This window comes from Schistocerca americana, chromosome 11, assembly GCF_021461395.2.
Source record: "Schistocerca americana isolate TAMUIC-IGC-003095 chromosome 11, iqSchAmer2.1, whole genome shotgun sequence".
Classification (NCBI taxonomy): Eukaryota; Metazoa; Arthropoda; class Insecta; order Orthoptera; family Acrididae; genus Schistocerca; species Schistocerca americana.
The window spans coordinates 166,328,520-166,354,094 of record NC_060129.1 but is presented as its reverse complement, the minus strand read 5'-3'; the positions used below and the strand labels follow the sequence as shown (position 1 = coordinate 166,354,094).

At 43.3% G+C, this 25,575-nt stretch overlaps 1 protein-coding gene and 1 non-coding gene across 6 annotated transcripts in view; both read right to left on the bottom strand.

The window, feature by feature from the left end:
* Positions 1–25,575, bottom strand: part of LOC124553653 (serine/threonine-protein kinase OSR1) — a 549,990-nt gene that overhangs the window by 263,076 nt on the left and 261,339 nt on the right. The window lies entirely within an intron of this gene.
* On the bottom strand, positions 3,444–3,515 carry Trnad-guc. The gene has a single exon. It is a non-coding gene; the product is annotated as a tRNA-Asp (tRNA).

The following is a 25,575-nucleotide window of genomic DNA, read 5'->3' as shown; positions in this document are numbered from 1 at the left end:
TTGGATTACTTCAAAACCCAATTTTTTCTGTATACTTGCGAAAAACAACCTATTTGTTGCCACTTTTTAACATCGTTCCACCTACTTGCTGGGAGCAGCGGAAGCCACTTTCACACTAATAAATCGACAGCGTGACAATCAGAGCACAACAGTCACTATGTTTGCATGCGCTCTCAAAACCGGATTTCGTAAACCGATTTACCAATACCGCTTCTGGTTGTCATCTAAACACTCCAAAATCGTTTCTGAAATTCCGCATATGGTTGCCAGTTTTCTACTTCTGCAATAGCTCTTCGCTACGAAGTGAACACACAACCGTTTCTGAAACGTGTTTGGGAATCATATTATGTCTTGTTTTCAAAATATTCGCCTAATATGGACGGAGTGACCTTACTGTGCAACGAAGGAGATGCACAAATATTACACTGAGAATGAAACTATCTGCCTTTAACCCATTAAGTCCAAATTAATTTATTTTTAAAACTGAATTTTTTATTCCTGAATTATAATGTACATAGTATATGAACCACAATAAGTACAAAAATAGCCTAACAATATTTATACATTCTGATATAATGGCCGTCCTCAAAATAGGACACTGGGATCTAACAGTATCATATAGCATACTAAACTTTATTCAAGTCTTAACTATTTATTTCTTGTGAAATGTTACATAACACTTCACACACAGTGTTACACGGCATTTAACACAATATGTTTTTGGTTTCCCGTTGCATTTACGTCTTACACATCATCTTTGCATGCTTCTTTTGTCAATCATATGATCAGTTCCACCAAACCTGATGTCTGGTATCACTCTCAAATGACTTGATGGGTATTCCATTGGACATCCAATATTCGGTCTTCCAGTGTCCAATTTCAGGTATGTAACTGTAACAGCACGTCTGAAATCAAGTAAATCCAGTGAATTTTTCCCACGTACTAGTCTGTAAAAGAGCCAGACATTTACGAGGGCCATTCTTCGATTTACTTCTGGAAACTTGGGATGTGCTTGGCAGTGAAGTTTTACATACAGTTTCTTCGTTATTCTCTGATGCAACATAATGTAATTCAATAGCCCCTGTCACATCTGAGACTTCCCCGGTTCCAGTAACATCGTCTGGACCTTCTTCTTCGCTGGTCATATAGTCTACTTCAGGAGGACATACGGTGATATCAATATGGTCCTGATCATCTGACACCACATTATAGAATGCGTCACTGTTTATTATTTCTTCTATTTCTTCGTTAGTGAGGTATCAATTTCGTCTGGAGGCCATTATAATTTATATAAAATGAAATGAAATAAAATGTAATAAAATAAAGTGAAATGAAAGAATAATACATTATCACAAACTACCGAAAAGGGGATGTGTAAATACCTCTGTCCATCTGGAACTGTATTATTTACTAATGGGTAACGAATTCATAAATATACTTACATAATACGCTGTAAATTTCAGAGTAACTTCATAGCCTGTAATATATATTTATAAAAGAGGGGTCGTTACTTACCCCAGCAACAAAATCTGGTAAAATTACCACGTTCTAAATAGAAAATACATCCGCAGTAGCAGAGTTTCATATTCGAACGTGCAGAAATACAAATAACTGAAATGATAACACCAAGAACCTGTGTCCTATTTCGAGTACACCAAATTTTATAACAATGGAAAAAAAATGAATATAGCTCCAATTGAGCTAACAATGCAAGTAGTTTAAAAGACACATTGTTGACTATAAATAATCAGAAAAAGATCTTTGCAAAATATTTCAAATATTACTAAATTGTCGATGAAGTAAATACCTGTAATAACGAAAAGTGTGCCTTAGTATTCAATAATCAATTAATGGTAGGATTTATTGCTTTTAATTTCCTGTAAGCATACATTTGTTATAAAAGGCATCAACAAATGACGTATAACAGTAATAGTTGCAAATTAATAATTTATTGTGTATTTATAAATAGATATGTGCTCTGCCCTCAAAATAGGACACTGGTAGTTAATGGGTTAATATTTAAGTGAAGAGATACAGCAATTGTGCTGACTGTATCAGAAACTGGAACACGTCCTTCCCAGGCGCAATATTTAACTGGCTTACAAAAATCAGCTTCGACCTTACCATGTAAGAACGACAACTAAAAACGGTTTACGAAATTCGGTTTTCGTCTTTCGGAAGACGCAAACGTAGTGAGTACAGAGACTACGACTGTACATGATTTTTGAAATAAAAGTTAGATAGCTAAAGTATTATTAAGAAAAACGTTGATGGCTGTTAATGCATTAGAATATTATTTATGGATTCTACAGCTACTTCTTGGTAGAACAGTTTAATATTTGCAGTTAAGTAGCAGGTACACAATTTTTGTTGTGCTGAGTTTTCGTTATTTCGAACTAGTTTTCGAATTATTTGGCTATCTTCAGTTGTTTGCTGAAGATGGGCCGGCCGCGGTGGTCTCGCGGTTCTAGGCGCGCAGTCCGGAACCGCGCGACTGCTACGGTCGCAGGTTCGAATCCTGCCTCGGGCATGGATGTGTGTGATGTCCTTAGGTAAGTTAGGTTTAACTAGTTCTAAGTTCTAGGGGACTGATGACCTAAGATGTTAAGTCCCATAGTGCTCAGAGCCAGTTGAAGATGGCCTAATAAGCCGAAAAATAGCTCGAAATGAACAAAAATCAGTAGAACAGGCCAATTTGAGGTAGTTTCCCGACTTGATAGACCACAGGTGTCCCGTATCAAACTGTTCAACTTGGTACCTCGATACGCTACCTCAAATTGTCCTACGAAAACTACGTAAGCTACAGCGCATGCGCGTCGAGCGAGTTTTTCAACATTCTCGCTCTCTCTTCGCACACCCCATTGGTTCTAGAGAAAAAAATGAGTAGGACCTTTTTTGCAAAGAAATTTAATATAGTTTAATTTTGTGCTGGGACACGTTCTCGCTGGTGGTTGCGGTTGTCGAGTTATTCAAGAAAAACGTATAAAAGTGATATAAAATGTGTTCTATCTCGGAAGCCATTCGGAATAGGTCATGCGTCCATATGAAGTTTTTTTGCTCAGAATCACTAATACTATCACCTATCAAAGCCTGTAGCTTTCCTGCTGTCTCACCCTTGTATAGTTATTACAATAGATTTAATACATGGTCTTCAGTGAAAAATCCAATACTGATTTTTTGTTTAAAAAAGTTTTGGCTCTTTAGTTTAGTATATTACTATAATTTCGCAGTTCTTCCCGTGTTATGGTAACAGCTGTAATGTGGTATGCTGTTGCTTAGAGCTAAAAACAGTGGACGATGACTTAAAATCCGAAACTTGCCAGACCAACAAAATGTTAAACAAACAACACTTTAAGTGCAAAAAAGCCGCATCCACTTAAGATTGTGCAGCAATCGTGTCATTGCTGTAATACCAGGGAAATCTTGCGGTATAAAAATCGCATCTCCCCGGCGGGGAATCGAACCCCGGTCTCCCGCGTGACAGGCGGGGATACTGACCACTATACTACCGAGGATGCTTTGTATCCCATGCTCTCACCTACATACAAACACAGTAAATTCGACTAGTGATAAGACGATAACCATTGATATTCGTTACAGTAACAATCGGCTGCCACAAATGCGGAATCTCGACTCACTCACGCGGAGATATGTTTGTGGGTCAGCGCGGGAAGGGTGCAATTTTCTCAGTCAGCGGCTAATCGTCATTAATAAGACGAAGGCACGCTGTAGGAACTTTCGCGAGCTGATGCGGCAATGCACCTCTGTGGATAGTCGCACATACAATTTTCTACAAGATAAGGATGGGAAGAACCGACCGATTAAAGGCGATACCGGCATTTTGGTTCTGAATAACCGATATTTATTGGTATCTGTTTGGTCTCCATTACAACAGCAACAAACAGATGGCATGCTGCGACAATAATGTCCCTGTCATCATGTGGCGTGACCATAAAGTACATATCTCTCGAGTGAGCATTGCGTAATGCGCATGTTGTCAACATTAAACCAGGATTGTCACGTGTTTTCGGGACTTCGCTGTGCGTGTGTGCTTTCCGCAGAGTTTGAGGTTTATAATATCAAGAGTTTTTGTTGTGTTTTCACCGTTTGTTGGTAGTGTAATAGCGATGGTGAATTACTGTTGTTGCTAAGGGTGTAAAGACAAATATGTGAAAGGAGTGGTAGTAACTTTTATGGGTACATACCATGTAGCTCTAATTATAGTTATCATATTAGTAAGAGACACTGTACATGTTTAAAAATTTCGAGACGTATTATAATTAAGACTTGATTCTGTAGACCTATTTTTCTACGATTTTACAACTATATAATAGATATAACGACTCGTACAAAAGCTTACAAACAATCGCTTCCTCTCGTAAATTTTCTAGTGGAACAGGAAAGGGAATGGCTAGTTGTTTCAGCAAATACTATCCTCCATGCATTTATCAGTGACTTGTCGATTATGTATATAGATTTGAAAGATGGGAGACAGATAAATTCAAAAGAGTGAGAGACTGTAATTGTCATCGTATAATATGTGTGGCCAAACCTTTTTGTTTACTACAAGGTTACAGTAGGAGACCATGTTAAGTGTGTCTAGGACACGGAGAATGATTATGTGTGATTTATATTTTAGTTTCCCGAAGGATGAACAACGAGTAAAGATGTGGCTCCCGAAAATAAGGAGGAGTAATTTTGTCCCCACAAAATATTCCAAGGTATGTTCAAAACACTTTGAAGAGGAATGTTTAGACAGAGAAAAATTTGGACGTGTGTGGCTGAAGGTAGCTAATCAAAGTACACATTCATCTTCTTTGGTGTATTTTGCCTTCAGTTTATTTTCTTCACCATTTGGTTAAGAAGCCTAAAATATTAGTAAACATGTCCCCAAACTTTTTCAGTTGTGTCACTTTCCACTTCCCTTAATGGTGTTATATGAATTGACTGTTACGTGAGCAACTGTATTTGCTTTACAGTACATTTATTCTCCTATCGCCTTCCCCCCCCCCCCTCCACCCCTTCTTACTCAGTCTAGTATTTATTTAATAAACTGGGAGCAAGTACGTAAAATGCCTTAAATAAATAGCCTACTTCAAAGTGTCACCAGTAGGAAAAATTGTGCTTTAGGTCGCAAAAACGAGAAAATAAATACGCAGAAATAGCAGAAAAGAGGACGAATTAGCAGGAATATAATCGCTAATGTGTGGCCATTCGGCGTTTTTCGGACACTTGCAAAAGTACTAGCGTACTGTCAAGTCGTTTTTCAAGACTATCACCGCAAAAGGCTCTGTAATACTACAAAGTGTCGTACATACCGAAAACTACCAAAAATCGAGTGCATCTGAACTGTGACACCTATCGCAAAGAAGCAGAATGCAATATCACTTGCCGTTAAAAGTTACGTAGCTGGTTTATTCCCGGTATCAAATGGATACTGTTAAAATGTCTGCGCAACATATATAAATAATCCACGACACGTACGAAAAGAATCCGTCTGTGGCAAACAATCTAAACAAGAACCCTAAAAAGTTTTGGTCATATGTAAAATCGGTAAGCGGATCTAAATCCCCTATTCAGTCCCTCGTTGACCACGATGGCACCGAAACAGAGGACGGCCGAAGAAAGGCAGAAATACTGAATTCAGTGTTCCGAAACTGTTTTACTGCGGAAAATCGTAACACGGTCCCTGACTTCAGCCGTCGCACGGACGCCAAAATGGAAAATATTGAAATAAACGATATCGGAATTGAAAAACAACTGCTATCACTTAGTAGCGGAAAAGCATCCGGACCAGACGAGATACCCTTAAGATTCTACAGTGATTATGCTAAAGAACTTGCCCCCTTTCTATCAGCAATTTATCGTAGATCGCTGGAAGAACGTAAAGTACCTAGCGACTGGAAGAAAGCGCAGGTCGTTCCCATTTTCAAGAAGGGTCATAAATCAGATGCGAATAATTATAGGCCTATTTCGCTTACGTCAATCTGTTGTAGAATAATGGAACATGTTTTGTGTTCTCGTATTATGACGTTCTTAGATAATACAAATCTCCTTCATCATAACCAACATGGATTCCGCAAACAGAGATCATGTGAAACTCAGCTCGCCCTATTTGCCCAAGAAATTCACAGTGCCGTAGACACTGGCGAGCAGATTGATGCCGTATTCCTGGACTTCAGGAAGGCATTTGATACGGTTCCGCACTTACGTTTAGTGAAAAAAATACGAGCTTACGGAATATCGGACCAGGTTTGTGATTGGATTCAGGATTTCCTAGAAGAAAGAACACAACATGTCATTCTTAACGGTTCAAAATCTGCAGATGTAGAGGTAATTTCGGGAGTACCGCAGGGAAGCGTGATAGGACCTTTATTGTTTACAATATACATAAATGACTTAGTTGACAACATCGGTAGCTCCGTGAGGCTATTTGCAGATGACACGGTTGTCTACAAGAAAGTAGCAACATCAGAAGACTCGTACGTACTCCAGGAGGACCTGCAGAGGATTAATGCATGGTGCGACAGCTGGCAGCTTTCCCTAAACGTAGATAAATGTAATATAATGCGCATACATAGGGGCAGAAATCCATTCCAGTACGATTATGCCATAGGTGGTAAATCATTGGAAGCGGTAACGACCGTAAAATACTTAGGAGTTACTATCCGGAGCGATCTGAAGTGGAATGATCACATAAAACAAATAGTGGGAAAAGCAGGCGCCAGGTTGAGATTCATAGGAAGAATTCTAAGAAAATGTGACTCATCGACGAAAGAAGTAGCTTACAAAACGCTTGTTCGTCCGATTCTTGAGTATTGCTCATCAGTATGGGACCCTTACCAGGTTGGATTAATAGAAGAGATAGACATGATCCAGCGAAAAGCAGCGCGATTCGTCATGGGGACATTTAGTCAGCGCGAGAGCGTTACGGAGATGCTGAACAAGCTCCAGTGGCGGACACTTCAAGAAAGGCGTTACGCAATACGGAGAGGTTTATTATCGAAATTACGAGAGAGCACATTCCGGGAAGAGATGGGCAACATATTACTACCGCCCACATATATCTCGCGTAATGATCACAACGAAAAGATCCGAGAAATTAGAGCAAATACGGAGACTTACAAGCAGTCGTTCTTCCCACGCACAATTCATGAATGGAACAGGGAAGGGGGGGACCAGATAGTGGTACAATAAGTACCCTCCGCCACACACCGTAAGGTGGCTCGCGGAGTATAGATGTAGATGTAGATGTACTAGGGATGTAGTGACATTCGAAATATACAGGACGCTATACGGACAAACACACGGCGTCCCGAGAACACGTGACCAATGTATGTTGAAAACACTAAATCTGTTCTGCGCATGTGAATGCTCACTCCAGAGATATTTACTCTATGGGCGTGACGTACGATGACGCCAGACTTACCGCCACCTGTTCTGTACGTGGGTTTCTCGCTGAGTTTGCCGGACACTGTACTGCAGAATGGCACCAAACCTAGTCTGGAAATATTTTTAAGAAATGGCGTAGCAGTGAAATACACTTCTTGATTTCGACATAAAAGTTTTCTGGGTACGGTATCGCGTCATAATGTATAAAACTACTCCTGCTGGAGAAATAAAAAAAAAAAAAAAAACGTTTCCGCCACGGTTGCAGCGGCCTTCTTTGGGGTCTATAGTTTTATACATTACGACGCGGTACCATATCCAGAAAACTTAAGACACTGGACTCGCATCCGGGAGGACGATGGTTCAATCCCGCATCCGGCCATCCTGATTTAGGTTTCCCGTGATTTCCCTAAATCGCCCCAGGCGAATGCCGGGATGGTTCCTTTCAAAGGGCACGGCCGACTTCCTTACCCTTCCTTCCCTCGCTGTCTGGTCTCCCCCAAACAACCCAGCCCAACCCCCCCCCCCCCCCCCCCCCCAGTAAACTTTTATGTCGACTGACTCTGGCCGCGGAAGCCTACGCAATTATACTTCTTGATTTGTTTCAAGAAATTAAAGATTTGCCTGCCGTTTCTATGAAATAATAAAAGACGAAGGAGATGGTGCTAACAGTAATAAACTAAAATAATTGAACACGTGTTCATTGACAGCATGCAATAAAACTAGAAAGTAGCTGACATGCTGTCTCTGTGTACCTAACATACTTTTGTCTGCTTATAGCCCTTAAAAACGGACAAATTAACACGAAAAACAGAGTCCTTCAACGTCAGATTTCAACTCTTCGCACTGATTGTTCGTAATGCTCAAATAGTGGTATCATCCCCCATTACAACATGATTTTCGTGCAGAGTATCAAAAAACTAGAATCAATAGAAGAACGCCGTTGATTTTACGTAGTATACAACTTTTGTAATATTTTCAACCACTTCTCACTCTTCGAGAAGAGCAGCGAACAGTGGACGGACCAAGTTTCCTTTTATTCAATATTTTGATTCCATGTATCTTGAATCTGTTGTTGTTGTTGTGGTCTTCAGTCCTGAGACTGGTTTGATGCAGCTCTCCACGCTACTCTATCCTGTGCAAGCTTCATCATCTCCCACTACCTACTGCAGCCTACATCCTTCTGAATCTGCTTGGTGTATTCATCTCTTGGTCTCCCTCTACGATTTTTACCTTCCACACTGCCCTCCAATACTAAATTGGTGATCCCTTGATGCCTCAGAACATGTCATACCAACCGATCCCTTCTTCTAGTCAAGTTGTGTCACAAACTCCTCTTCTCCCCAATTCTATTCATACCTCCTCATTAGTTATGTGATCTACCCATCTAATCTTCAGCATTCTCCTGTAGCACCACATTTCGAAAGCTTCTATTCTCTTCTTGTCCAAACTATTTATCGTCCATGTTTCACTTCCATACATGGCTACATTCCATACAAATACTTTCAGAAACGACTTCCTGACACTTAAATATATACTCGATGTTTACAAATTTCTCTTCTTCAGAAACGCTTTCCTTGCCATTGCCAGTCTACATTTTATATCCTCTCTACTTCGACCAGCATGAGTTATTTTGCTCCCCAAATAGCAAAACTCCTTTACTACTTTAAGTGTCTCATTTCCTAATCTAATTCCCGCAGCATCACCCGACTTAATTCGACTACATTCCATTATCCTCATTTTCCTTTTGTTGATGTTCATCTTATATCCTCCTTTCAAGACACTGTCCATTCCATGCAAATGCTCTTCCAAGTCCTTTGCTGTCTCTGACAGAATTACAATGTCATCGGCAAAACCCAAAGTTTTTATTTCTTCTCCATGGATTTTAATACCTACTCCGAATTTTCCTTTTGTTTCCTTTACTGCTTGCTCAATATACAGATTGAATAACAGGGAGGCTCACTCCCTTCCCAACCACTGCTTCCTTTTCATGTCCCTCGTCTCTTATAACTGCTATCTGTTTTCTGTACAAATTGTAAATAGCCTTTCGCTCCCTGTATTTGACCCCTACCACCCTCAGAATTTGAAAGAGAGTATTCCAGCCAACATTGTCAAAAGCTTCCTCTAAGATGGAAGTGAAACATGGACGATAAATACTTTGGACAAGAAGAGAATAGAAGCTTTGGAAATGTGGTGCTACAGAAGAATGCGGAAGATAAGGTGGGTAGATCACATAACTAATGAGGAAGTATTGAATAGAATTGGAGAGAAGAGAAATTTGTGGCACAGCTTCACTAGAAGAAGAGATTGGTTGGTAGGACATGTTCTGAGGCATCAAGGGGTGACCAATTTAGTATTGAAAAAAATCGTAGAGGGAGACCAAGAGATGAATACACTAAGCAGATTCAGAAGGATGTAGGTTGCAGCAGGTACTGGGAGATGAAGAAACTTGCATAGGACAGAGTAGCATGGAGAGCTGCGTGAAACGAGTCTCTGGACTGAAGACCACAACAAGAACAACAAATTAAGAAAACAAAACAGTTTAATTTTTTAGGACAAAAATGAAAAAAACTTTGCCTTTGTCCATTGTTTCATACCTCAGATGTAGTCTCACGCGAAGGAGAGTGATAAAGTGTCGTACAAACATGACAAACAGTTATTTTCACAGCATTGATCACACCATACAAATGCTGCATTTTTACGTTTGTCAGTGTACGATTATATATAAATCCAACAGAACTGATCTAGAGCCGCGTTCCGGAATTTGTCGCGAGAAATGACGATACTGTTAAGCTGTCAGACGCACTGGAACCAACGCACGCAGCTTCTTCACACGTCACTGCCGAACGCTGGCGGGTCATAGAACGGCATGTGACGAAAAAAGCGGGGAAAATGGGACGGCTGTGTGGCTTCATGGACTGTGTTGTTTTTCGACTCCTTATCAACGTAGTAGATGACAGTTCCAGAACTGAAACGTATTTCTAGGATTCAGATAAGGAAGGACCTAAGAGATTACCAGACGACTGACTGTAATTAATACCTTCAGTGGCGTCGGTACTCAACAATACGGTGAAATCCCTGAAATACGCTTCTGAGTCACACACGGCTCCCTCAGATAAATTACCCTCTGTTTAAGTTACGAATTTTCACCACTCTTGTTTGTAATTATAGTACTATGTTTAGTGAGGAGTAGAGAATTTTACGCTTTCCGTCTGGTCACATAAGAAGCGTGAGGTAGTGCAGGAGTTTTTCCGAATATTATTTCACTCTCTTTAAAAATTAAATGACATTCGAAACTATATTGTTTCTCGCATCGTCTCTTTTTACGTGTGAACTGCAACTGCCCAGACCATGCAGGTCAGTGGGACCAGCTGGTTGCCTTTTTTGCTCCGTAGTTAAATGCGCCGCTGAAGCTGTTGTCCTGTATTACCGCTCAGCCAACGTGCGCGTGTGGCACAGTACGGCCGGCTGCACACACGGCGGATTTTTTCCGCCGCGGTCAGTTGACCGCCGCCACTCGCAGAACTCTGGCGTCTACACACACGGCGGTAAAAACTCCGTCGTCGGCAGGTCACGTGTTGCTTTGCGGTGCGCCTGGGCATCTAAGGCCAGTATTACACTATCAAATTTCTTTGTCCAATATCTTTGTCAAAGATATTTGATGGTGTAATAGGAACTTTGTCAAATGTCGTCCAATATTTGATCAAATCTAAGGCCTCGCTGTAGATCTGTTCAAAGAAGTCGCTTGTCTTCTGTTCACTGCAATGTGACATGTTACCACATGGAGCGCTAGCATCGCTGCAGCGTTCTGTCGTCTGTAGTGTTTTTATAAGCATTGCCGGTAAATACAATTGGTGTGTGCCGACAACTACAAAATTAATAGAGATGTATGAAGCTGACGAGGCGCTTTACAACGTGAGGCACCCCGAATACAAAAATAGATTAAGAAGATTGCAGACCTGACCTAACCTAACCTAACATAACCCTCTCCTGTAGCAAGGAATCGGAGTGTCACAGTGAGCCTGTCTTCTGCAGATGTAGCAGTTCTTAAGTGAGTATTGTGCTTTGTGATATGAGGATACACTTCACTGAGCACATACAGAAATGTATGCTCATCCATTCTTAAGTAATTGATGTACGACTTGACGTCTTCCACTGTAATCTCACGTAACAAGTTTTGTTGAATGCTTTTATCGTGTCGTCGTGAAACCCACGGCTTCACCCAGATTAGATTAGTTTTTCATTCCATAGATCCGTGCTGAGGAGATCCTCGTGGATGTGGAACATGTCAATTTTTTTTTAAAGCTGAAATAACAATACTAATAGTATGAATAAATACATCATTTGTTTATATTAAAAATTTCGTCAATGGAGTAGAAGGAGTTGGCCACTAGTAAGTCTTTCAGGCTTCTTTTAAACTGATCTTTATTTGTAACTACATTTTTTTATGTTTGCTGGCAAATTATTGAAGCTGAGTGTTCCTGAGTAGTGGACCCCTTTTTGAACTAAAGTAAGTGCTTTTAAGTCCTTGTGCAGATCATTTTTGTTCCTGGTATTGTATGTATGAACTGAGTTGTTTGTTGGAAAAAGAGATATATTATTTAGGACAAATTTCATTAAGAAGTAAATATACTGAGAGGCAATAGTTAGTATATCCAGTTCTTTGAAGAGGTTTCTGTAGGACGTCCGTGAATTCACTCCACAAATAATACGTATTACACGCTTTTGGCCGCTGAAAACTTCTGTTTGAATTGATGATTCACCACAAACTATTACACCATATGACAGTATGGAATGAAAGTATGCAAGCTTTTTCAGTTTTATGTCGCCTATGTCTGCTAACACTCGAATTGCAAATACAGATTTGTTAAGGCGTTTCTGCAGTTCTGTGGTGTGCTCCTCCCAACTGAATTTATTATCAAGTTGTAATCCCAGGAATTTAAGAGTGTCAACCTCGTATGTATGGTTCCTTTTTTTCCCCCACTTCTTTTCCGCCTGTGCACACAATGCAATTGCGGTACGTGGAACTGCTGCGGTTAATAACAAGTTGTTGTCAGCCATATTGAACTTTGACGATAAATTTGATGACAGTGTAGCTTCTAGCACTACGTCAAAGATCTTTGTCAAATATATTTGACGGAATATATGATCACATCTTTGATCAACTGTTTGACAAAGAAGTTTGATAGTGTAATACCGGCCTAAACGAGACAGGCAGTTTTTTACTGGCAGTGCTCGTACATGATCAAACCAGTTGACACAAGTTTACTACTTTATTTGAAGTATTTGTTGCTTTTAAGCACACGGTGTCGTCTGAAAGGAACAGAGTGCGAATTATAAGTTTATTGTTATTACGTCGACGAATGAAAAGGAGAAGAAATAATCGATTAATTTGGGTGCATCCAATTAATGAAAGATGAAGGGAGGCTGGAGCTTTCTGCACGTTGTTTGAAGAGTTGAGGCAGGACGGCGCGAAATTCTTCAATTATTTCAGAATGTCGGTGTCTACCTTTGATAGGCTCCATGGGCGGTTGAAAGATACTATTCAGCGGAAAAATACCAAAATGAGGAATTGTATTCAGGCTGTAGAAATGCTGGCAACAACACTGAGGTAAGTTTGGGATAATCATTTTCAAAGTAGTTTTAAAGTAACGGTATTTAATGATAAAATTCCGAAGAAAGATACAAAATATCTACATTACCAAAACTTTAAATAAACAAACACACATTAGTACACAATATACACTCCTGGAAATGAAAAAAAGAACACATTGACACCGGTGTGTCAGACCCACCATACTTGCGCCGGACACTGCGAGAGGGCTGTACAAGCAATGATCACACGCACGGCACAGCGGACTCACCAGGAACCGCGGTGTTGGTCGTCGAATGGCGCTAGCTGCGCAGCATTTGTGCACCGCCGCCGTCAGTGTCAGCCAGTTTGCCGTGGCATACGGAGCTCCATCGCAGTCTTTAACACTGGTAGCATGCCGCGAAAGCGTGGACGTGAACCGTATGTGCAGTTGACGGACTTTGAGCGAGGGCGTATAGTGGGCATGCGGGAAGCCGGGTGGACGTACCGCCGAATTGCTCAACACGTGGGGCGTGAGGTTTCCACAGTACATCGATGTTGTCGCCAGTGGTCGGTGGAAGGTGCACGTGCCCGTCGACCTGGGACCGGACCGCAGCGACGCACGGATGCACGCCAAGACCGTAGGATCCTACGCAGTGCCGTAGGGGACCGCACCGCCACTTCCCAGCAAATTAGGGACACTGTTGCTCCTGGGGTATCGGCGAGGACCATTCGCAACCGTCTCCATGAAGCTGGGCTACGGTCCCGCACACCGTTAGGCCGTCTTCCGCTCACGCCCCAACATCGTGCAGCCCGCCTCCAGTGGTGTCGCGACAGGCGTGAATGGAGGGACGAATGGAGACGTGTCGTCTTCAGCGATGAGAGTCGCTTCTGCCTTGGTGCCAATGATGGTCGTATGCGTGTTTGGCGCCGTGCAGGTGAGCGCCACAATCAGGACTGCATACGACCGAGGCACACAGGGCCAACACCCGGCATCATGGTGTGGGGAGCAATCTCCTACACTGGCCGTACACCACTGGTGATCGTCGAGGGGACACTGAATAGTGCACGGTACATCCAAACCGACATCGAACCCATCGTTCTACCATTCCTAGACCGGCAAGGGAACTTGCTGTTCCAACAGGACAATGCAAGTCCGCATGTATCCCGTGCCACCCAACGTGCTCTAGAAGGTGTAAGTCAACTACCCTGGCCAGCAAGATCTCCGGATCTGTCCCCCATTGAGCATGTTTGGGACTGGATGAAGCGTCGTCTCACGCGGTCTGCACGTCCAGCACGAACGCTGGTCCAACTGAGGCGCCAGGTGGAAATGGCATGGCAAGCCGTTCCACAGGACTACATCCAGCATCTCTACGATCGTCTCCATGGGAGAATAGCAGCCTGCATTGCTGCGAAAGGTGGATATACACTGTACTAGTGCCGACATTGTGCATGCTCTGTTGCCTGTGTCTATGTGCCTGTGATCATGTGATGTATCTGACCCCAGGAATGTGTCAATAAAGTTTCCCCTTCCTGGGACAATGAATTCACGGTGTTCTTCTTTCAATTTCCAGGAGTGTAGTATTAGAAATTGATGTCCATTGTAGTCGACGAATTCATTATCTATGTCTAGCTTACTCATGTCTGAAAGAAGAGACCAGTTAACAACTGTGACCATCACGACTCGACTCTGTTCACACTGTACAAAACCGCTGTCGATGGTAGAAAAACCGCTACGTGTGTAAGCGTGCATTTGGTCAAGTGTTCCACTACTTTGACCGTGGCGGTAGAGTTGCCGTCGGCGCCAGTGACAGCCGGCGGTCACACACCTACCGCCGACGTCAGATTTCACCATCATCCGTTATCTGCTATATTAGCAGGTCCTTTGCCTATCCATTTTCTGCGATCCATTGCTTCCTTCTTAAGGCTGCTGTATGTTATACCGTCCATCATGTCATCCAGTATCTGGAATCTCTTCCTTCCTCGCTTCCTTTTCCCTTCTACATAACCTTCTAAAACTGTTTTTATCAGTCCGTCATTCTTTCTTAATATATGCCCAATCCAATTTCTTTTTCTTCTCTTTATTGCATCTAGTAACTGTCTTTTCTCTCCCACTCTTCTCAGTACCTCTTCATTTTTTACTCTGTCCATCCAACTTATTCTTTCCATCTTCCGCCACGTCCAGATCTCAAAAGCCTCCAGCCTTTCTCTGTCTTTTTTTCCTAATAGTCCATGTTTCAGCGCCATATAGAAGAACACTCCATACAAGACACTGTATGAGTCTCTTTCTGAGTTCTCTGTCCAGACTGCTGCAGAAGATTCTCCTTTTCGTATAAAACGCCTCTTTTACCATTGCTATCCTTGTTTTAATTTCTATGGTGCACTTCCAGTCGGTGTCTATCCTGCTTCCAAGATACTTAAAATTTTGCATCTGTTCTAGTGTTTCTCCATTCAGGACAATTTTTATTTCCTTATATCCTCCTATTGCCAATACTTTTGTTTTATTTGTGTTAATTTTCATTCCATATGCCGGCCGAAGTGGCCGTGCGGTTAAAGGCGCTGCAGTCTGGAACCGCAAGACCGCTACGGTCGCAGGTTCGAATCCTGCCTCGGGCATGGATGTTTGTGATGTCCTTAGGTTAGTTAGGTTTAACTAGTTCTAAGTTCTAGGGGACTAATGACCTCAGCAGTTGAGTCCCATAGTGCTCAGAGCCATTTGAACCATTTCATTCCATATCTTTTTCCGTTAGTTGCAATGATGTCCACCAAATCCTGTAATTCTTTTTCCCCTGTGGCTAGAAGAACCATGTCATGAGGAAATCTCAAGCACCCTACTCTTCTTCCTCCAATTTCTACTCCTTTGTCATCTAATGGGCATTGGTCAATCATATTTTCCAAGAACAGGTTGAAAAGAGTAGGTGATAAACAGCATCCTTGTCTTACTCCTTTCTCTAGTCTGATCCAGTTTGTACTTTCTCCTCTCCTCACGTCAGATTTACCGCTCGTTTTTTCTTCCGCTTAATGTGCAACCTCTGACTTAAGGCCGGTTTCCACTAGGGCTGCCGCGCGTCAAAGCCGCGCGTCAGCGGCGTGGTTGCCATGGAAACGGCGTCAGCGGGCTCTGCGTCGCGGTTTGTTGCTGATGTCTCGATTGGGCCCCATGTTCTTCCACCTACGCTCAATGGAGCACGTTATCACGATTTATTACGGGATACTCTACCTGTGCTGCTAGAACATGTGCCTTTACAAGTACGACACAACATGTGGTTCGTGCACAATGGAGCTCCTGCACATTTCACTCCAAGTGTTCGTACGCTTCTTAACAACAGATTAGGTGACCGACGTATTGGTAGAGGCGAACCAATTCCGTGGCCTCCACGCTCTCCTGACCTCAACCCTCTTGACTTTCATTTATGGGGACATTTGAAAGTTCTCGTCTACGCAACCCCGGTACCAAATGTAGAGACTCTTCGTGCTCGTATCGGGTGTAGTTTGCTCGCCAGGTTTCGAGAGGGTGCGTTTCTGGATGAGGTATCGAATATATTGCTTCCCCCCTATTTATACCTCCCGAGGACATCACGAATGTAAAATTAGAGAGATTCGAGCGCGCACGGAGGCTTTCAGACAGTCGTTCTTTCCGCGAACCATACGCGACTGGAACAGAAAAGGGAGGTAATGACAGTGGCACGTAAAGTGCCCTCCGCCACACACCGTTGGATGGGTTGCGGAGTACAGATGTAGATGTAGATGTAGGCAACGAGATCATTAGAGACGGAGCGCAAGCATCCCGGCATTTGCCTGAAGCGATTTAGGCAAATCACGGAAAACCTAAATCAGGATGGCCGGACGCGGGATTGAACCGTCGTCCTCCCGAATGCGAGTCCAGTGTCTAACCACTGCGCCACCCCGCTCGGTCCCCCAGTTTAGAGCCATCCGTAAATACTGGTACGCGGCCGGGATGCTGGTTTAAAATATCGTAAAATAAGGAGGTACAAACAAACGCAGGAGTGCAGCTCCTCCGGTACTCTGACAAGTCTAAAAGGACGCTGGGCCTCTGGAGCAACCAGGGAGGCAGGCGGGTGGTTCATTCCACCCTCTGCCAGGCACTTTATAGTGAATAGCAGAGTAATCACGTAGATGTAGATGGCAGTTTGTTCGGCTCTGCAGTGTATTCATGCGCTGCGCGGCAGACTTGGCGCCTGGGCCGTGGCAATCAGCAGTAATGGCCGCCCACGCCGGGGAGTCGAGAAGGGGCCGGCTTATCGGTGGAGTCTGCCGGCCGCACCTCGGCAGTGCTGCCGCAGCAGAAGCTCTCTGCATCACGCCTGCTTAATTATACCCTGCAGGTAGCCACGGAGCGCCGGGAAAAGACTTCTTTCTGGAAACCCCGGCCGCTGTCCTTATCTGCCGTGCCAGACCTTCCAGGAAGTCGTGAAACCAGCGGCGTAGACACACCGTGTGCTTCTGCTCGCCTTCGTTCACAGCTTTAACTTATCTTCACGATTTGGCACTTGGACGGTTATCATAACGCGGGAAATGTGCAAACGTACACACCCCGACAAGACAGCGAAGCACGCAGGAAGTAGACAGCGAAACGAGTCTTCACGAATTGGGTGTATATGTACACTACTTACCATTAAAATTGCTACACCATGAAGAAATCCAGATTATACACGGGTATTCATTAGACAAATATATTATACTAGAACTGACATGTGATTACATTTTCACGCAGTTTGGGTGCATAGATCCTGAGAAATCACTACCCAGAACGGCCTCGATACGCCTGGGCATTGAGTCAAACAGAGCTTGGATGGCGTGTGCAGGTACAGCTGCCCGTGCAGCTTCGACACGATACCACAGTTCATCAAGAGTAGCGACTGGCGTTTTGTGACGAGCCAGTTGCTCGGCCACCATTGACCAGACGCTTCCAATTGGTGAGAGATCTGGAGCTTGTGCTGGCAGCAGTAGAACATTTTCTGTATCCAGAAAGGCCCGTACAGCACCTGCAACACGCGGTCGTGCATTATCCTGCTGAAATGTAGAGTTTAGCAGGGATTGAATGAAGGGCAGAGCCACGGGTCGTAACACATCTGAAATGTAACGTCCACTGTTCAAAGTGCCGTCAATGCGAACAAGAGGTGACCGAGACGTGTAACCAATGGCACCCCATACCATCACGCCGGATGATACGCCAGTATGGCGATGACGAATACACGCTTCCAATGTGCGTTCACCGCGATGTCGCCAAACACGGATGCGACCATCATGATGCTGTAAACAGAACCTGGATTCATCCGAAAAAATGACGTTTTGCCATTCGTGCAACCAGGTTCGTCGTAGAGTACAGCATGGCAGGCGCTCCTGTCTGTGTTGCAGTGTCAAGGGTAACCGCAGCCACGGTCTCCGAGCTGATAGTCCGTGCTGCTGCAAACGTCGTCGAACTGTTCGTGCAGATGGTTGTTGTCTTGCCAACGCCCCCATCTGTTGACTCAGGGATCGAGACGTGGCTGCACGATCCGTTACAGCCATGCGGATAAGATGCCTGTCATCTCCATTGCTAGTGATACGAGGCCGTCGGGATCCAGCACGGCGTTCCGTATTACCTTGCCGAACCCACCGATTCCATATTCTGCTAACAGTCATTGGATCTCGACCAACGCGAGCAGCAATGTCGCGATACGATAAACCACAATCACGATAGGCTACAATCCGACCTTTATCAAAGTCGGAAACGTGATGGTAAGCATTTCTCCTCCTTACACGAGGCATCACTACAACGTTTGATTAGACAACGCCGGTCAACTGCTGTTTGTGTATGAGAAATCGGTTGGAAACTTTCCTCATGTCAGCACGTTGTAGGTGTCGCCACCGGCGCCAACCTTGTGTGAATGCTCTGAAAAGCTAATCATTTGCATATCACAGCATCTTCTTCTTGTCGGTTAAATTTTGCGTCCGTATTACATCATCTTCGTGGTGTAGCAGTTTTAATGGCCAGTAGTGTAATAAAATGGGTGTGGCATCCCATATAATCAAAGTGATTTGAAATTTCATTATTTCTAAAATAACAGTTTCTCGACAAGAATTTCGTACAGCCCCAACATAACGGATTCACGACGTACGTGATGTTTTCTGCGCAGGGAACAGCAGATAGAGAAGATTGCAGGTTGGTGAACACTTATTAGAACTGTAGCGTCCCCTGAGGACGTTGGAAGCACAGAGCCACCTTGCTTGTGCTGCAATCTGTGTACAAATGAGATCAGTGACACGTCATCTGTGGTAACACAGAGGAGGTACGAAGGAGAGGGAAGTTTTATTTTTGAGAGAAGGGGTTTTCATACGCACGCATGAACGGGGTATTCAAAATGTCTCTCCGCAGTGCCGTATGCTTGTTAGGCGCGCGTCCTGTATGTCGCAGTGAATATACCGAAATGAAACGCAGTGAAATACAAGTTACTAATTAATTCAATATTCATTTTTACTTACAAATTTTCACATTAAATGTTGAAAGTGCCCCACCTGTTGTTGAATACACAATTCAATTCGTCTAGTCATGTTTCCAAACACAAGCTGTACCATTTCTTCTCTAACAGAAGCAGTGAAAGTGGAGATTGCAGTTTTCACTTCGTAGATGGATTTTGGACGGTTTTTATAGACAGTTGCTTTCGCTGCACCCCAGAAGAAAAAGCCAGGTGGTGTTAGGTCAGGCGATAGTGGAGGCCAAGTCCCTGTGAAGTTATGCGATCACCAAAAACATCAGCACGCAGTAACATTGCAACGCGAGCTGTATCCGCAGTTGCACCATCTTGTTGAAAATAACCGTTCAGTCTTTCACTTAACACGAGTTCTCCTATGAATGGGTACAGAATGTCACTGCAGTATCTTTGTGCGTTTATTGTTTCGCTGAAAAATATGGGACCGACAATACGACGTCTGGAAATTGCAATCCGAACCCCTATTCTCACAGAATGAAGTGGTTCCTCATGAATACACAATGGATTTGCAGCAATCCACACACGAGAATTTTGCGAGTTCATGTACCCAGATAAATGAAACCACACCTCATCAGTGAAAAACGTTTCATTAAGAATATCCTTTCCATTTTGTTGAACGAAATTTTTGAACCTTTGGCAATAATGCAGTCTCTTGCCTTGATCAGTATTTTTCAGTTCTTGCACGACTGTCACTTTGTATGGGAAAAGTTCAAATTTTTCCCTTACAGCTGTGTGGGCCGTTCCGACACTAACATCGATTTCCTGGGCGGTTTTTCTTACGGACTTGTTCGGACTCGTGGAAATTTTATCGGATATATAGAGTAGTTTATCCTCGGAGAAAACGCTAGGACGACCACTTCGCGGTGCATCTGTCACTGAACCCGTACTTCGAAATTTGCTAATCAGATCTCGCACAGTATCGCGATGTGGGAGTGTTTCTACGGGAAAACGGAATTAAATGTTTGACGGACAAACTGTGTATTTACCGACAGCTTTGAACACTTATTCGACTAAAAACACACGTTCTTTAATGGTTGGCATTTTAACAGTGACGAAAACGAACCAAACGAACAAAGGAACTAAAGTTAAACGTTGACGTCAACACGCGCACACACACACACACACACACACACCAACGATACTACTGACGCTGGCAGAGATAAAGGAAACAGTGGAATGTTGGGAGAGTCCACTCGAAGGGAAGCAACCCAGGCTGGCGAACAATCATACGGCAGTGCGGAGAGACTTTTTGAACACCCCTTACCGCCTTCTCAATCTCTCCCTCTCACTCTCTCTTTATAAACTTGCAGTGTTATCTGCGATCTTTGCCACTGGTAGCCTAATATCTTTTGCGTGTCGAGCATTGTTGTTTGATGTTCATTTTCATCATGGAGTATATAAGAAATGGTTGAAATGACTGAGCACTATGGGACTTAACTTCTGATGTCATCAATCCCCTAGAACTTACAACTACTTAAAGCTAACTAACCTAAGGACATCACACACATCCATGCCCGAGGCAGGATTCGAACCTGCGACCGTAGTGGTCGCGCGGTTCCAGACTGAAGCGCCTAGAACCACTCGGCCACACCGGCCGGCCGGAGTATATAACAACTGAGCAACGTACCCGAGAGATAAAACGTTATTACAAAAACAGTGAAAGTCCCACCAAGTCCAACCGAATCATGAGTTCCGAAGTTGATCCGGAAGTTGAGACCACAGGTTCTGTTTCACACGTTAAGAAACCAGGACGACGGCGTTCTGTTCGAACACAAGAAAACATCGTTGTTGTGCTTGACATTCTGACCGTAAGGGCCAGAAAATCGGTTCGCCGACGAGCTCAACAGTTGAATTTAGCACCATGTTCACTGCATGAAATCCTTTCGAAAGATCTGAAAATTCATGCGTACGAGATTTAACTTGTAGAAGGCTTCAGATCATGGAAAGAGACATCGATCTGCTCGGTGCGTTTTGGCTCGACAATCGGAGAATGAGAACTTCACAAAAAGAATAATTTTCTCAGATGAGCCGTTCAACCTCCATGGTGAGTACGTCAATACGCAGAACTGCAGAATTTGGGATAGTGAAAATCCGCGATTGACTGAGGAAGACGAGATGCGTCCACAACTCACGACTCTGTGATGTGGGTTCTGGGCGGGCCGAGAGATCGGCCGGTACTTTTTTGAAAATGATGAGAGAGCTGTCGTCACTGTGAGTGGCAACTGTTACGGAAACGGTCAACGAGGGCAGAATCGAGGCGCACACACTGCAATCTTCCCCAAACGATTTTACAGAAACTGTTGTTGTTGTGGACTTCAGTCCTGAGACTGGTTTCATGCAGCTCTCCATGTTACTCTATCCTGTGCAAGCTTCTTCATCTCCCAGTACCTACTGCAACCTACATCCTTCTGAATCTGCTTAGTGTATTCATCCCTTGGTCTCCCTCTACGATTTTTACGCTCCACGCTGCCCTCCAATACTAAACTGGTGATCCCTCGATGTCTCAGAACATGTCCTAGCAACCGATCCCTTCTTCTAGTCAAGCTGTGCCACAAATTTCTCATGTCTCCAATCCTGTTCAATACCTCCTCATTAGTTATGTGATCTACCCATCTAATCCTCAGCATTCTTCTGTAGCACCACATTTCGAAAGCTTCTATTCTCTTCTCGTCCAAACTATGTATCGTCCACGTTTCACTTCCATACATGGCTACACTCCATACAAATACTTTCAGAAACGACTTCCTGAACCTTAAATCTATACTCGATGTTAACAAATTTCTCATCTTCAGAAACGGATACCATGCCATTGCCAGTCTACATTTTATATCCTCTCTACTTCGACCATCATCAGTTATTTTGCTCCCCAAGTAGCAAAACTCCTTTACTACTTTAAGTGTCTCATTTCCTAATCTAATTCCCTCAGCATCACCCGACTTAATTCGACTACATTCCATTATCCTCGTTATGCTTTTGTTGATGTTCATCTTATATCCTTCTTGCAAGACACTATCCATTCCGTTCAACTGCTCTTCCAAGTCTTTTGCTGTCTCTGACATAATTACAATGTCATCGGCGAACCTCAAAGTTTCTATTTCTTCTCCATGCAGTTTAATACCTCCTCCGAATTTTTCTTTTGTTTCCTTTACTGCTTGCTCAATACACAGATGGAATAACATCGGGGAGAGGCTACAACCCTGTCTCACTCCCTTCCCAACCACTGCTTCCCTTTCATGTCCCTCGACTCTTATAACTGCCATCTGGTTTCTGTACAAATTGTAAATAGCCTTTCGCCCCCTGTATTTTACGCCTGCCACCTTCAGAATCCCCCCCCCCCCCCCCCCATGAACCATGGACCTTGCCGTTGGTGGGGAGGCTTGCGTGCCTCAGCGATACAGATAGCCGTACCGTAGGTGCAACCACAACGGAGGGGTATCTGTTGAGAGGCCAGACAAACGTGTGGTTCCTGAAGAGGGGCAGCAGCCTTTTCAGTAGTTGCAAGGGCAACAGTCTGGATGATTGACTGATCTGGCCTTGTAACAATAACCAAAACGGCCTTGCTGTGCTGGTACTGCGAACGGCTGAAAGCAAGGGGAAACTACAGCCGTAATTTTTCCCGAGGGCATGCAGCTTTACTGTATGCTTACATGATGATGGCGTCCTCTTGGGTAAAATATTCCGGAGGTAAAATAGTCCCCCATTCGGATCTCCGGGTGGGGACTACTCAAGAGGATGTCGTTATCAGGAGAAAGAAAACTGGCGTTCTACGGATCGGAGCGTGGAATGTCAGATCCCTTAATCGGGCAGGTAGGTTAGAAAATTTAAAAAGGGAAATGGATAGGTTGAAGTTAGATATAGTGGGAATTAGTGAAGTTCGGTGGCAGGAGGAACAAGACTTCTGGTCAGGTGACTACAGGGTTATAAACACAAAATCAAATAGGGGTAATGCAGGAGTAGGTTTAATAATGAATAGGAAAATAGGAATGCGGGTAAGCTACTACAAACAGCATAGTGAACGCATTATTGTGGCCAAGATAGATACGAAGCCCACGCCTACTACAATAGTACAAGTTTATATGCCAACTAGCTCTGCAGATGACGAAGAAATTGAAGAAATGTATGATGAAATAAAAGAAATTATTCAGATTGTGAAGGGAGACGAAAATTTAATAGTCATGGGTGACTGGAATTCGAGTGTAGGAAAAGGGAGAGAAGGAAACGTAGTAGGTGAATATGGATTGGGGGACAGAAATGAAAGAGGAAGCCGCCTGGTCGAATTTTGCACAGAGCACAACATAATCATAACTAACACTTGGTTTAAGAATCATGAAAGAAGGTTGTATACATGGAAGAACCCTGGAGATACTAAAAGGTATCAGATAGATTATATAATGGTAAGACAGAGATTTAGGAACCAGGTTTTAAATTGTAAGACATTTCCAGGGGCAGATGTGGACTCTGACCACAATCTATTGGTTATGACCTGTAGATTAAAACTGAAGAAACTGCAAAAAGGTGGGAATTTAAGGAGATGGGACCTGGATAAACTAAAAGAACCAGAGGTTGTACAGAGATTCAGGGAGAGCATAAGGGAGCAATTGACAGGAATGGGGGAAATAAATACAGTAGAAGAAGAATGGGTAGCTTTGAGGGATGAAGTAGTGAAGGCAGCAGAGGATCAAGTAGGTAAAAAGACTAGGGCTAGTAGAAATCCTTGGGTAACAGAAGAAATATTGAATTTAATTGATGAAAGGAGAAAATATAAAAATGCAGTAAGTGAAACAGGCAAAAAGGAATACAAACGTCTCAAAAATGAGATCGACAGGAAGTGCAAAATGGCTAAGCAGGGATGGCTAGAGGACAAATGTAAGGATGTAGAGGCCTATCTCACTAGGGGTAAGATAGATACCGCCTACAGGACAATTAAAGAGGCCTTTGGAGATAAGAGAACGACTTGTATGAATATCAAGAGCTCAGATGGAAACCCAGTTCTAAGCAAAGAAGGGAAAGCAGAAAGGTGGAAGGAGTATATAGAGGGTCTATACAAGGGCGATGTACTTGAGGACAATATTATGGAAATGGAAGAGGATGTAGATGAAGATGAAATGGGAGATATGATACTGCGTGAAGAGTTTGACAGAGCACTGAAAGACCTGAGTCGAAACAAGGCCCCCGGAGTAGACAATATTCCATTGGAACTACTGACGGCCGTGGGAGAGCCAGTCCTGACAAAACTCTACCATCTGGTGAGCAAGATGTATGAAACAGGCGAAATACCCTCAGACTTCAAGAAGAATATAATAATTCCAATCCCAAAGAAAGCAGGTGTTGACAGATGTGAAAATTACCGAACTATCAGCTTAATAAGTCACAGCTGCAAAATACTAACACGAATTCTTTACAGACGAATGGAAAAACTAGTAGAAGCCAACCTCGGGGAAGATCAGTTTGGATTCCGTAGAAACACTGGAACACGTGAGGCAATACTGACCTTACGACTTATCTTAGAAGACAGATTAAGGAAAGGCAAACCTACGTTTCTAGCATTTGTAGACTTAGAGAAAGCTTTTGACAATGTTGACTGGAATACTCTCTTTCAAATTCTAAAGGTGGCAGGGGTAAAATACAGGGAGCGAAAGGCTATTTACAATTTGTACAGAAACCAGATGGCAGTTATAAGAGTCGAGGGACATGAAAGGGAAGCAGTGGTTGGGAAGGGAGTAAGACAGGGTTGTAGCCTCTCCCCGATGTTATTAAATCTGTATATTGAGCAAGCAGTAAAGGAAACAAAAGAAAAATTCGGAGTAGGTATTAAAATTCATGGAGAAGAAATAAAAACTTTGAGGTTCGCCGATGACATTGTAATTCTGTCAGAGACAGCAAAGGACTTGGAAGAGCAGTTGAATGGAATGGACAGTGTCTTGAAAAGAGGATATAAGATGAACATCAACAAAAGCAAAACAAGGATATTGGAATGTAGTCTAATTAAGTCGGGTGATGCTGAGGGAATTAGATTAGGAAATGAGGCACTTAAAGTAGTAAAGGAGTTTTGCTATTTGGGGAGCAAAATAACTGATGATGGTCGAAGTAGAGAGGATATAAAATGTAGGCTGGCAATGG